The following is a 13,376-nucleotide window of genomic DNA, read 5'->3' as shown; positions in this document are numbered from 1 at the left end:
AAAATCACTCCCCAAGAGACACAGCAAGCAAAGCAGAGGGACTGCAGCACTCCCCGCTTTTCTTACCTGCAGGCACACACAGCACAGCACGTTGGACAGAAAAGCCACAGGGTTAGCCCTGCCAGAGGCGTCCGGCACACCCACGGCGACCGAAGGAAAACAGGGAGCCTGGGAACACGGAGTAAAAGACACCTTAATTAGGACTACACTGAGCAATAGCCAGGTCATTCCCACAGACAGCTTCACCGGCCAGTCACACAAAAAGCACTCACCGAGGCCTCAGTTAGGATGGCTCCTGACGCTGACGAGGTGAGTACCTCCCTGGAAGCCCGCTCCGCTCATGCCAGGCACTGGGGCTCACCCAGGGGGGCTTTGCCAAGCATCCAATGGAAATTAAAATTACAGCCTGGGCAAAGGCGCTTCCCGCAGGACCGCTCCTGGCCAAGGCCACCGGTCCGTGCAAGTCAGACCACTGACCAGCCGGGGGGATTTTTGGGGGCACGCTTCCAGCTTTTATTCTCCAGAATCTCCAGTTCTTTCTGGCACCGCTTGCTTCAGTCTTCCCCTGTTGGAAGAGGTCACTTAAGGCTTTCGAGGGACCAGATTGCCAAAGCCCGGCCGGTCCATTCCCACGAGGAAAGGTAGCTTTGTCTTGGACAGGATACTGGGGGGGAGACACAAAATAAAAGTTTAATTTAAAACAACTGCCTAGAATAGAAAGCAATTCAAACATAAGGCAGACAAGACTCGTGCAAATCTGAATACATTTGGCTTCAAAGGAGAATTATTTCCCTCTGCACCTAACAGAATGTCCTCTTCACCCGGGTCCTGCTTACCATCGTCCAACAAAACACGCTGACAACATTTTTCAGGATGCCAGTGGAGAGACATTAGAGCACACTGCCCAGGGAAGCTGAGCCTGCCCCATCCCTGCAAGTGTTCCAGGCCAGGCTGGATGGGACTGGGAGCATCCAGCCGGGGATGAGAGCGGAATGTGTCCCTGCCCACGGAAGGCAGGCTGGCCTTTGAAGGTCCCCTTCAAACCAAATCGCTCTGGGATTCCCCTCCAAAATCACTCCCCAAGAGACACAGCAAGCAAAGCAGAAGGACTGCGCTCCCAGCTTTTCTTACCTGCAGGCACACACAGCACAGCACGTTGGACAGAAAAGCCACGGGGTTAGCCCTGCCAGAGGCGTCCGGCACACCCACGGCCACCGAAGGGAAGGAGGGAGCCTGGGAACACGGAGTAAAAGACACTTTAATTAGGAGTACACCGAGCACTAGCCAGGTCATTCCCACAGCTTCACTGTCCAGTCACACAAAAAGCACTCACCGAGGCTTCAGTTAGGATGGCTCCTGACGCTGACCAGGTGAATACCTCCATTTGCCCCGGGGTGTCAAGAATAACATCCCTGGGAAGAAGTCACCCTGAACAACAAAAAGGCAAAATTAGTGAAGCACGGGGTCCTCTTCTGACTAGATTGCCACCAGCATTCCATAGCAAATGCCACGACTGTTCTGTTACAGACGAGAAACCCCTGTTCTCCCAAACAAACAGCCAGGAGATTTATGGGCACGCCTGAAAATTTCCTGTGAGGAACTTTTTGTAACTAAGGAGCAGGTGCTATCTTGAGTTGAAGGCATCAATTTGACAGACACTTAGTACAGCAAACTCTTCAGCAGAGCAATTAATTGCTGCCTATTTGAACAGCAGGGGAGAGAAAATGACGGTCGAAGGGAAGACAAGAAAAGCAGAACTGCAATCAGCAGCCTTTTCTTCCATCTCTCCCGAGAAAGTCTAGTTGGTCTGTTCTAATAATTCTATGCCCTTTTCTACATGAAACTTAGACCAAGGCTGAAAAAACAACTAGAAAACACGGAGAGAAGCTTTTTAGAATTTCACGTGATTTTCCCAAACCGATCCCAGAAAAGCAGAACTCGGTAGAATGTGCTCACCTCGAGGCCTTTGGTCTTTTTTCCATAAGCTTCGTCACCTGATTGAAAAAGCAGAGTAGACTCGGTATTTAGGCTCACAACAGGAAAACCTCCCCTTCGTTTCCTCAAAGAAACTACATTAATCTGCACAGCTGCAGGCGCGTCTCCAGCTGTTAAAGCCTTTCAGCTTTTCAGAGGGTGAGAATGCCCTGCTAAGGAAGGCTGAAAAATGCTGGGAGCCTGCCCAGGTCAAAGAGCCCCTTGATTTTGTCTGTGTTCCAGTCCCTGGCTAAAGAAAGGGCAGAACCACCGCAGGTGTTGCTTGCCTTTTCCCTACGAGGTTTTGCCAGGCGCTGGGCCAGCCCGGGCACTGCGGGGGAAGGCCGGCAGTGGCCAAAGCCCGCCGCTTTCCCAGGGCAAGCGTCGCTTGCGAGAGCGCCCCCGAGCGCCGGGCCCTGCCTCACAGTCGCCGCCTGGCGGACACGGCCGGGAGCGGCACTGCAGCCGCGCGCGGCGCTGCAGCCGCGCGCCCCCCCCCCCCTTGGCGAGACCCGCGGCGCCTTTCGCGCGTCCGGGCCTTTCTTCCCTAAAACCTGCCCTTGCCTAGGAAAAGCTGAGCAGTTCACAGAGTTGCTGTTTCCAGCCCAGCTTCCCAAAGGATTTCTCTCTCCCGGCAGCACAGACAGGGTCCCCGAGGCAGCGCAGACCCTCCCCGCGGGGGGGTGTGGTGCGTGTGCAATGCCAGGGCACATCCGAACCCGGCCCTGCGGCGGCACGCAGGTGCGAGTTTCTCCGCAGAGGCGGGAAACTTGCCTGTCGCTTCCCCGGCCTGCAGTCCCCGATGGCCGCGGGAGAGGCAGAAGAGCGGCCGCGCCCCCCGCCGCCGCGCCCAGCTTACCCCGGGGACGATCTCCAGGGACGACCCCCCCCCCCCCAGCTGCTTCTCCCTGCAACCCCTCCGGCAGGCGCAGCTGCCCTGGGATTTCATGCACCTTGTGTCTCTTGCGAGCTCAACGAGCGAACAAAGGGGTCCTGCAAGATCCGCTTCCTCTGTCCCTGAGGCAGCACAGACCCTCCCCGCGGGGGGGGGGGGCGATGCCAGGGCACATCCGAGCCCGGCCCTGCCGCTCTCGCCGCCCCTTCTCCTGGCGGCGGCACGCGGGTGCGAGTGTCTCCGCAGAGGCGAGAAAGCTGCCCGTCGCTTCCCCTGCCTGCAGGCCCCGCTGGCCGCGGGAGAGGCAGAAGAGCGGCCGCCGCCCCCCCCGCCGGGCCCCCGCTTACCCCGGCGACGATCTCCTGCAGAGCCCGACGTCGGATCTGCCGCCGTGGGTCGCTTCCGGGGGGGGAAGGCGGCGGCGCAGCACCGACAGCATCTCCGGGGCACGGCGGGACCGACCGGGAGCGGAGCGGAGCGGAGCGGAACGGAACGGAACGGGGCGGCCGGGGTTCGCGCCGCGACCGCGTGGGATCGTCGCGCGTGCGCCGCGCGCCGCGGCGCGAGAGGGGTCTGCCCGCGCCGGTGCCTGCCGCCGCCCGCGAACCTGCCGCCCGCGCCCGGCGCCGCCGAGCCCCCCGCCCCGTCCCCACAGCGGGAAGCGGCGCGGCGAGACGGCGCTGCGGGCGCGGGGCGGGGGTCCGGGTCGCGGCGGAGGTCAGGCAACAGGATAGACGCCTCTCTGAGGAGAGGGGGCCTCTCGCCGCCATCTTTAGTGTGGCGTCGGCTAATTTCCGGTCGTGGCGGCGCCATCTTGAGTGTGGCGTCGGGGCGAACTTCCGGGCCGGGGCCGCCATCTTTAGTGTGGTCGTTCCGGTCCTGGCGGCGCCATCTTTACTGTGGGCTTGGCGGACTGCCGGGCCGGGGCTTTGGAGGACTTCCGGTCGCTCTCTACTTCCGGTGACCGAGTTTACCCAAATTACCGGCCCTCCTCGCTAATTTCTGCGCTTTCACCCCAAAAAATCTTCATGTTATCCCCCCACACACACCCCGGGAGAGACGGGAGACCGCGAGTCCCGCCCTGCCGCCGGAACCGGCCCTTAACTCGAGCAGGGAGCGCTGCACCGCCACGAGAGCCACTGCGCATGCGTCGCCGGTCCCTCTCCTGGCTGCCCTTACTTACCACGTGATCGCCGGCGTCTTGCCAACGACTGCGCACGCGCCGGCGTCGCCACCTTGCCTGCCCCCCCCACCCCGCCGCCCGACCGCCCGGCTTCGCTTTCTTACTGCGGCTCCCCCTCCGCTTTTTCGGCTCCCTGGGGTTCCCCCACCCGCATTTTGGGGTCCCCGTCTCACATTTTAGGGGTGATGACCCCGCAATTTACGGGTCGGGGGGCGGGAGGAGAGGAAACGGGGTGCCCAAGAAGGGGTTTCTTTTTTTTTTTTTCCTCTTTTATTTCATTTTCATTTTATTTCCTTTTTAGTTTTTTTGCTTTTAATTTTTTTAATTTTCTTTTGTTTTTTATATTTCCTTTTTTATTTCGTTTATTTTTTATTCTCTTTATTTTTCATTTTCTCTCCCAGTGCTCCCCAGTAACACCCAGTGCTCCCCAACAACCCCCAGCAACACCCAGTGCTCCCCAGTGCACCCCAGTAACACCTACGCCCCAGACAGCATTTCATGGAGGCTTTCCTGGGGCTCTGAGTTGGTTGTTCCTTGCAGGTGATGCTGAACACGGAGCAGCTGATCAAGCATGCGGTGCAGGAGAGGTTGGCAGTGACCGTGTGCATCAACAAGATCGACCGGCTCATCCTGGAGCTCAAACTGCCCCCAACAGATGCTTATTACAAACTCAGACACATTGTAGATGAAGTTAATGGTCTCATCAGGTGAGGGGGTTTGTGTCCCTGTCCCACTGCAGGTGCTTCTCTCTGTGTATACCTGAAAACCCATTACTCTGTCTCTTGATACGTTGAATCAGAGAAAAATGAGGCAGGAAGAACTGCTAGAAATTTATTTCAGCCAATACCTTGAATTAGGGAGGATTGGCTCTTCCTGACAAGCTTCATGGGATTTCATTCCCCCCCCCATTTTATTTGTCCTCCATTAAAAAGTAGGGACAGAGCAGTGAGCTTCTGTGTTCCCAAATATCTCAAATACACTGAAATTATCCAGATTGTATCCCAAACTGGAGGTTGAGATGTCTCAAAGCTCCTGAATATTTGCTAAAAAACCAGGAGGGACTTGCTCTTCCAACCCCTAAACAAAGATATGATACTCATATGGTCAGATCAACTCGCCAGCCCTGCTCAGGGAAGGGAGGCACATCTTGGTAGCCATGTATCATTTCTGTGTATTCTGCATCCACGGAATTTTTTTAACAACTTTCTGCCCTTCAAGTGTGTGTGGATTTGCACACAGGCTCCCTGGCATGTCTCTGTTCAGTGTCTTATCATTAACTTTTTCTCCTTGACAGATTGGCTATTTTGTGCCCTCCTCAACTAGCCCCCAGTTGTGTACAAACCCTCACTCATTGAGGGGAGGTGGGTTGCTATTTTGGGGGAGAAGGGAAGGTATTTGTTTCTTTGCTTTATTTTTTCTTTCAACAGCATAACCAGCACCCCAATAAAGGAACAGCTACATACTTAAAACCTAAATTCTCTCTTATGCAAAGTTTCAGATTTCTTCAGTTTGCTTTTATCTTTGAACACCAAACATTTGCAATTCATATAAAAGCAAGCCAACCAACTGGTCATCCATGCTGGGACTGAGCCGTCAGCTGGAACACAGTTACACACCACCACAGGGTGGGCCCTTAAGTGAAATGTGTGATACGTGTAATAGCTCAAGCATAGAGGGACTTCTGGAAAGAATTATTACATTTTTTTAAATTCACATTCTATGCTTACTATGATTTACTGTTAAACTTTTGCAAGAGAGAAGGTATTTCAAAACCGTGATATTAAATTTATCTTTCTCATTTTGATGTTGCAGACATTCTCAGCTAGAGAGCCAAGGATTGTTTTTGTAATCTGATGTCCTCAGTCAGACAATTCTGTTTTTAAGTCAATCATTTTACATTTTTAAGTAGTATTCAGATGCTGCATTAACATGAACTATTTTGGTCACATTTTCCAAACACTTTCCAAAATTTTATGTAAGAAAACTGAAGGACAGCCCAAACATAGTAACTGTGTAAACACCAGCTTCTATTGGGATGCCCAGAAGTATACACTCATAATAATGGCACAGTAGAACTGAAACATGAAGAAATATCACAAAATTAAACCTTTTTTCTCATACAAAGAGCCACCAAATTCCTCTAAACCTGCTTATTACAGGATGTGTAAAAGGGGGATAAGAGTGATTTTTAAGGAAGCAAGGAGGGATAGTGCTCTACACGACAAACACACAACACAGTGATGGCAAACGGTAGGCACAAATACACACAGCAACCACTTTCAGATGTAGCTACTCACCTTTCACAGCACTTGCTTCCTTCAGGTTGTGAAACAGAAAGTCTGTGCTGGCATAGGTGCTCATCTCTACTCCATTGATGCCCCCGTTCAGGAGGAGCCTGGCTTTCAACCTGGATTTGTGCCAGTTTGCCAGGGACCCACCCACTATGTCACTGGCGATGTAGTTGAGGCCGTTCTGGAAGCCAGCTGAGGTCTGGTGGCACATGGGACTGCCACCCTGCTCCTCCTGCAGGCCTTCGCTTGTCCTCAGGGACACATTCTCCACCGAGGCCCAGCTGTGTCGTTTGGGGTTTGTGCGAAGGAAGGGGGCACTGGGGTCACAGTGGTGGTGGAAAAGAAAGTTTCTGAGCTGTGCCTCCTCCACCCCTGAGGATCTGCCCGGATGACTTTGGCCCCCTGGTTTGGGTCTGGGGGAGGGCTTGAGAGAATGAAAGCCTCCACCCCAGAGAGGGTGAGCCTCTTCACCCCAGCTGTGGGGCTGGTGACCCGGGCACTTTCTGGCTTGTGAACGATGGGTTGGGGTGGGGTGGTGGCCATGCCATAGGTCATTTCACATGCAGAGTGGAAAGATTTATATAGTCACCGCCCACGGGGTCCAGCGATGGAATTCAGTAGTTGCAGCTTCCATGTCTTGTCAGTGGTGGCCTTGATCTGCTGGGGGTGAAGGAGGGAAGCCCCCACACTCAAAGAAGTTCTGAGTTATTATATCCATGGTTAGTGTCCCTGCCCATGCCACAAGCCTCCAACATCTCCCTGGGCCTGCACAGAGTTCCTGTGTGGGGCCCGGTAAAAAGAGGTTTTCTCGCCTTTCAAGACTGGCAGAGGGGGGGATGGGCTTTGATGGGCCATCAGAGGTATAAAGCAAAAGTCCTGCAGAAGCCTGCAAGTCCCTTGGCAATCCTAGAACACATAAATCATTAACCGTTTCAGTCTCTGACACATGTGAAATCCCATTTTCTTATGAATCTGTTTGGGGTTTTTTCAGAAATCAAAGAAGAAATTAATGACTGATGCTAGTCTCTGAGGGGAAAAAAAAACAAAGGAAAAGGAAACACTGCCACTTTAAACTCTGCAAAACAAGAAGAGTCAAAAAGAGAGTCAAGAATAATAATATTTGCAACAGAAGCACTTTTTTATTTCTTTTTTTCTTGGTTGTGTTTTTTTTTCCTTGTTGCCATAATTATTTTCCTGCTGAGGAAAGAAGCGGAGAAATTTCAGTCAATAAAAGCTTCTGGTCTGTGGTGGGGTTTTTTGTTTGTTTTTTGTAAGTCTCCCGACTTTAATCCTGAATTCTAATCTTGAGGAGCCCACAGACAGGATAGAGAGATTATACAGGCACCAGAGTCCCATGGGTGGAAATTCCAGATCATGCAAGAGTCAGGAGGTGTGGCTGCTGTCCTGGAATACATGGCAAGAGAGCACAGGAGGATGTATGCAAAACAGGGGGAGGAACTCCACCAACGACCTCATTTTAGGGAATCCTGACAGAGAAAGAAGTGTCTTTGGAAGTCCACCATTAGTTTGGTGTTTTCTAGCCTTGAATTACTTTTAAAAAGTATTTCCACTGTAAAACTGTAACAATAAACAGCTGCAGAACTGTGACTGTAAATGCTGGCAGTGTAAGCAGATCCCTCTCAGTTATTAATTGGTTTAGCATCCCATTTGAATTGATCCATTTGATCTTGGTTTGATTGTCTCAGCTCCTGGTTTGCCTGGGACTATCAGCCTGGGAAACAAAATATGTCTCTGAAATCAACTGTCAGGGGCAAGAGCAGAGGACTCCAGTGGTGAGACTGTTTACTCTGGTACATAAACAGAGCTGCAGTCCCAGGGAACCATGGTTCCCAAAGGAGCTGTAACTGCCTGGATCTGTGGGATGTATGAGTGGCTAAAAGGTGGCTCTCCCCATGTCCTTGTATGAGAAACAAAAATACAGTTTTTATATAAATAGACGTATCATGAAGTTGTGAGATATCCAAGTTACAAGAGCTGAACTTGGGTATCAGGGTCTCTCGGCGGGATAAGGGAAATGAGAAAATTCTTTAAAAATTCAATCTTTTAGGGCCATTTTGTACACAAGGTTCCTCTTCTCTTTGGGCTAAGAACAAAGGAAGATCCATCACCTTTGACAGGGGATGGCTTGCAGCCAATTGGGAAAAAGGGAAAGCCCCAGGACAGGCTCGTGGCACCCGTCCCCTCCAGGATGGGTGTTCCCCAGGGCAGGTGTGGGGGATGTGTGACCCTGTCCCCGAGGCATGTGGCACATGTCACCCTGCATAAGGTGGCTCTGTAGGGCCACCCAACCCACAGCACCACAAAGCACCAGGGGCCACACTGCCCCCTCACCACAGTGCCCCCCCCGACCGGGGCAAGGCTGGGAGCAAACGGGGCTGCTTCCCCACCCTGGGCACCATGAGCCTGTTGCTGCAGGGGCATCTTTGTACCCCATAAAGGCTTTACGTGTCCTTGAAGGAAGCATCTTGTATAAACTGAAATTAATTGGGGCCTCACTATTGGCTCTGTGCAGCAATAACTAAAACATCCCTGTGTTACCAGCACTGATCCAACACAAATCCAAAGCACAGCCCCTACCAGCTACTGGGAAGAAATGTAACTAGCCCAGCCCAGCCTAGTCCAACGCAAATCATGAGTCCATCTCAAGCCTGAGGAACAAGGCCTTTGACTGGGGAGGAGATGGGACCTGTGGCCCTGTGACATTCACATAGTGACACAGGTTTTCCTGTATCCCGCTGGCAGCCCCGGGTATCCTGCTGAGCCTCAGCAGACAGGTGGGCAGGGCCAAGTCCTCAGCGTGTGGAAAATGTTTTACAGACTTTTTAGTTTTGCATTTATTTATGCCTGGTTTTCCCCTCGTATAACTTTGCACCTTTTTGTACTGAAGCGCCCATAAGGTGCAGGTCGGAAGAAGTGATTCCAGCCTGCTGTAATGATGAAAATAAACTTATTCAGCTAAACGTGCTTTGAAGTACTGGCAGAGCAGCAGCCTGCAAAGTTCAGCTGGAAGCAGTTTACACACTTTCTGAGGCTATTTGGTCTACTGTTCAATACATCAACAACTCAGAGTGCAGCTACTGTTCTTCTGCCCCTAAACTACACCTCAAGAAGAGAAGCTATTGTTTTAAGGAGCATGGAATTGCTTATCTCCTACTGCCAAAACTGAATACGGATGAATCTTCTTCCCAGACAAAAGGTGCCAGGACAGAAAGCTCTTGCTGCCCACAGAGTTCCCCAGCTGTCCCAACAACTGCACCTGGGAACCAGTGGGTAAGCAATTTCTTTCCTGGGGGAAAGGGCTTTTGTTCGCTTGTGGGAGTCCTGAGGGGGCATAGAAAGGAGCCACTTGTGCTGTCAAAAAGCCCTTACACAGAAAAAACACCTAGCCACACAATCCCCACCATGCCCAGCCCTGCTCCCAGCCCTGGGGAGGAATAAAGAGGGGAGGAAGAGGAGCACATCCAAAATCCAGGTCAATGTCGTCCTCCTCCTGTGTCACCAGAAGGGTCAGGAAAAGCACTGTGGGCAGGCTGACACCAAGGGTGGAAGGTGACAATGGGGCTGACGTGGGCACATCAATCACTTCTGTGTCTGGCTGCCAGTGCTGGGGGCTCAGCTGGACCCTTTGCTATGGAATATGGGGACTTGGATCTACTGGGAACTTAAAGGCACCAGCAGCTCACCATCACCAACACTATCTTTCAGCAGAAAAATAGACTGAAGACAACCTGGATGCATCCTAGATCCAAGCATTGGCACCTCATTGATGACATCTTGGTGCGACGGAGAGATGTCCGCGATGTCCATCACACCCACGTGATGCCCAGTGCAGAATGCCAAACAGACCATCTACTTGTGCGCTGTAAACTTGACTTCAACCTTAAGTTCAAACCTAAAAGGGGCGGTATTCCAAGGAGGAGACTCCAAGTTAACGATCTTAAATCAGCTAAAGTGAGAGACAACTTTCAGACAAACCTTCAAACTAGGCTCGAGGATCATTCCATAGATCCCTCTCCTGAATCACTTTGGCAGCATATTAAAAACAGCATCCTGCAGTCCTCTGAGGAATCCTTAGGGTTCTCCTTCAAGAACAACAAGGACTGGTTTGATGAAAACAATCAAGAGATCCAGGAATTGTTGAGGAAGAAGATAACTGCTCACCAACCACACCTTGCACTGCCGTCTCGTCATGTAAGAAAAGCAGCCTTTCATCTTGCATGCAGCAGGCTCAAACAGCAACTTCGTGACATCCAGAACAAGTGGTGGATCAGTCTAGCAGGAAAAATTCAATTATGTGCAGATACGGGTGATCACAGAGGATTCTATGAGGCCCTGAAAACAGCATATGGGCCTACATTCCAAGTAGTGCAGATACTCAGTGCAGATGGTCAAACGCTTCTGACAGATAAAAACCTCCATTCTGAATCAATGGTCTGAACACTTTCAGACTCTTTTCAGTACCAATCATGTAGCTCAAGACTCAGCAATTCAACGCATTACACAACAGCCAGTGAAGGATGAACTGGATATTGCCCCTACTAGGGGAGAAACTCTTAAGGCCATACAGCAGGTGAAAACTGGCAAGGCAGCTGGGGTTGATGGAATTCCACCTGAAGTCTGGAAACATGGGGGCCAAGCACTCCATGCGAAATTCCACGAGTTCGTGGTGCGCTGTTGGGAACTAGGCCAACTACCATCAGACCTTCATGACGCAGTCATCATCACCTTATATAAGAAGAGGGGAGATAAATCAGACTGCTCTAACTACTGAGGTATTACTCTGCTCTCCACTGCTGGCAAGATCCTGGCAAGAATACTCTTGAACAGACTAATACCCACTAGAGCAGAAGGAATTCTTCCTGAAAGTCAGTGTGGTTTCAGAGCCAACAGGAGCACCACAGACACGGTATTTGTTCTCAGACAACTGCAAGAGAAGCGTAGGGAACAGAACAAAGGTCCTTATGTAACCTTTGTTGACCTCACCAAGGCTTTCGATACTGTGAGCAGAAAAGGTCTGTGGTAGATTTTGGAATGTTTAGGTTGTCCCCCCAAGTTCCTTAAAATGATCCTCTCACTCCATGAGGATCAGCACAGCCAAGTCAGATATGGCAATGCAGTTTCTGAGCCCTTTCTAATAACTAATGGTGTGAAACAAGGCTGCGTTCTCGCACCAACCCTATTCACAATCTTTTCCAGCAGGATGCTCCAAAGGGCCACGGCAGACCTCAATGATCATCTACATTCGATACCGTACTGATGGAAGCCTTTTCAACCTAAGGGGACTGAAGGCCCACACCAAGACCTTAAACCATCTTGTCTGGGAGCTGCTCTATGCTGACGACGACACCCTCATCGTTCACACAGAAGCAGCTCTGCAGCGTTTAACATCCTGCTTTGCTGAGGCTGCTGAGCTCTTTGGGCTGGAAGTCAGCTTGAAGAAGACAGAAGTTCTCTATCAGTCTGCACCTCAGGAAGTCTCCCATCATCCCCACATCACCATTGGCCAATCAGAACTCAAATCAGTCCAGCAGTTTAATTACCTAGGCAGCCTCATCTCCTCGGATGGTGAGATTGATGGAGAGATAGACAACAGGTTAGCAAAGGCATCGAGAGCTTTTGGAAAACTCCATAAAAGAGTTTAGTGAAATAAACACTTGAAGAAAAGTACCAATATCAGTGTTTACAGAGCCATAGTGCTGTCTACTCTCTTATATGGGTCCAAATCATGGGTCATCCACCGCCATCACCTGCGACTCCTGGAACGCTTCCATCAACGCTGCCTCTGAACAATCCTAAACATCCACTGGTCAGATGATGTGACCAATACATCTGTTCTAGAACAGGCAGCAGTGACGAGCATTGAGGCCATGTTGCTGAGAACACAGCTGGGCTGGGCAGGGCACGTCTCCAGGATGAAGGACCAACCACCCCCTCCCTAAGATCGTGCTCTATGGTGAACTTGCCACTGGCTGCTGCATGAGAGGAGCCCTGAAGAGAAGATACAAGGACTGCCTGAAACAACATCTCAGTCTTGGCCACACTGATCTTCATCACTGGTCTACTCTGGCCTCCAGTCGGGAGGTCTGGAGACACCCCATCTCTAACGCTGCTGCTTCCTTTGAGAACGCAGCAGGATCACCATCGAGGAGAAAAGACAACGCAGAAAGAACCGTGTCTTGCCGATCCCATCCAAGGAGTCCTTCTGCTGTGCCTTTTGCAACCGGATGTGTCTATCTCGTATTGGCCTCTTTAGCCAGCAGTGTGCTTGTAGCAAATGTGGGTAGAGCCCTTCCCAAATCTTCGTTTGCAAAGCCCAGCCATGAATGAGTATGTTTAGGAACATTTAAAGGTCAGCTTATGCTTCTAAGCGCTCATGTCCTGGTTTACTTTGATTTCTTGCATTTCAGATAGGCCTCAACTTCTCACTATTTATTTCAATTTTTAACTCCAGCACCATCCTGCCACCGAAATCCATATCTGAAATGCTTTCTGAAGTTGATTAACATCTCTTTGATTTGTACAAACTTAATCAAACTAGTACAATACCCCTTCCAACTGCGCATTCAGGTTACAGGAATCAAGTTTAACAGAGTATCTGCTGTGTCCTATCACAGTCTTCTTTATGAGTCAGGATTTCTCCCTACATTATCTAATGAGGATAACCTGATTTCCCAAAAAATTAGTGTTAAACAGAAGCATAGGGTTTGTCAAACAGGTCCCAATACTTATCTAGGAAGATCCACAAAGAAGGCAGGGCATAGGAACACTGTGTGAGAGGTGCCAGTGTATCTTCCCCAGGAACCTGTGGAGACTGATACATAGTGTATCCAGACAAAAGAAATTCAGTATTTCTATACCGGAAAAAAAAAACCCTCAGAGGGCAGTTACACTAATTCATTCTTGTGAGAAGAACAGCAATGGAGCACAAGTATAAACTACATCTAAACAGCTTTGTTGAGAGTCTGAGAAAGTAACTGTTTACATCTGAAAGTTAATGTTATGACTCCTGTCA

The 13,376-nt window shown here is 50.8% G+C and overlaps 1 long non-coding RNA gene across 1 annotated transcript; it reads left to right on the top strand.

Annotated features, from left to right (window-relative positions):
* The first annotated feature begins 4,197 nt into the window (after nt 1-4,197).
* On the top strand, nt 4,198-7,632 carry LOC120325211. Its single transcript, XR_005567108.1, has 3 exons — nt 4,198-4,234; nt 4,593-4,759; nt 7,335-7,632. It is a non-coding gene; the product is annotated as an uncharacterized LOC120325211 (long non-coding RNA).
* Nucleotides 7,633-13,376: the final 5,744 nt, after the last annotated feature.

The sequence above is a fragment of the Pipra filicauda genome, unplaced genomic scaffold (genome assembly GCF_003945595.2).
Source record: "Pipra filicauda isolate LSUMZ 115617 unplaced genomic scaffold, ASM394559v2 scaffold889_size95291_pilon, whole genome shotgun sequence".
NCBI lineage: Eukaryota > Metazoa > Chordata > Aves > Passeriformes > Pipridae > Pipra > Pipra filicauda.
This window is presented reverse-complemented; position numbering and strand designations above follow the sequence as displayed.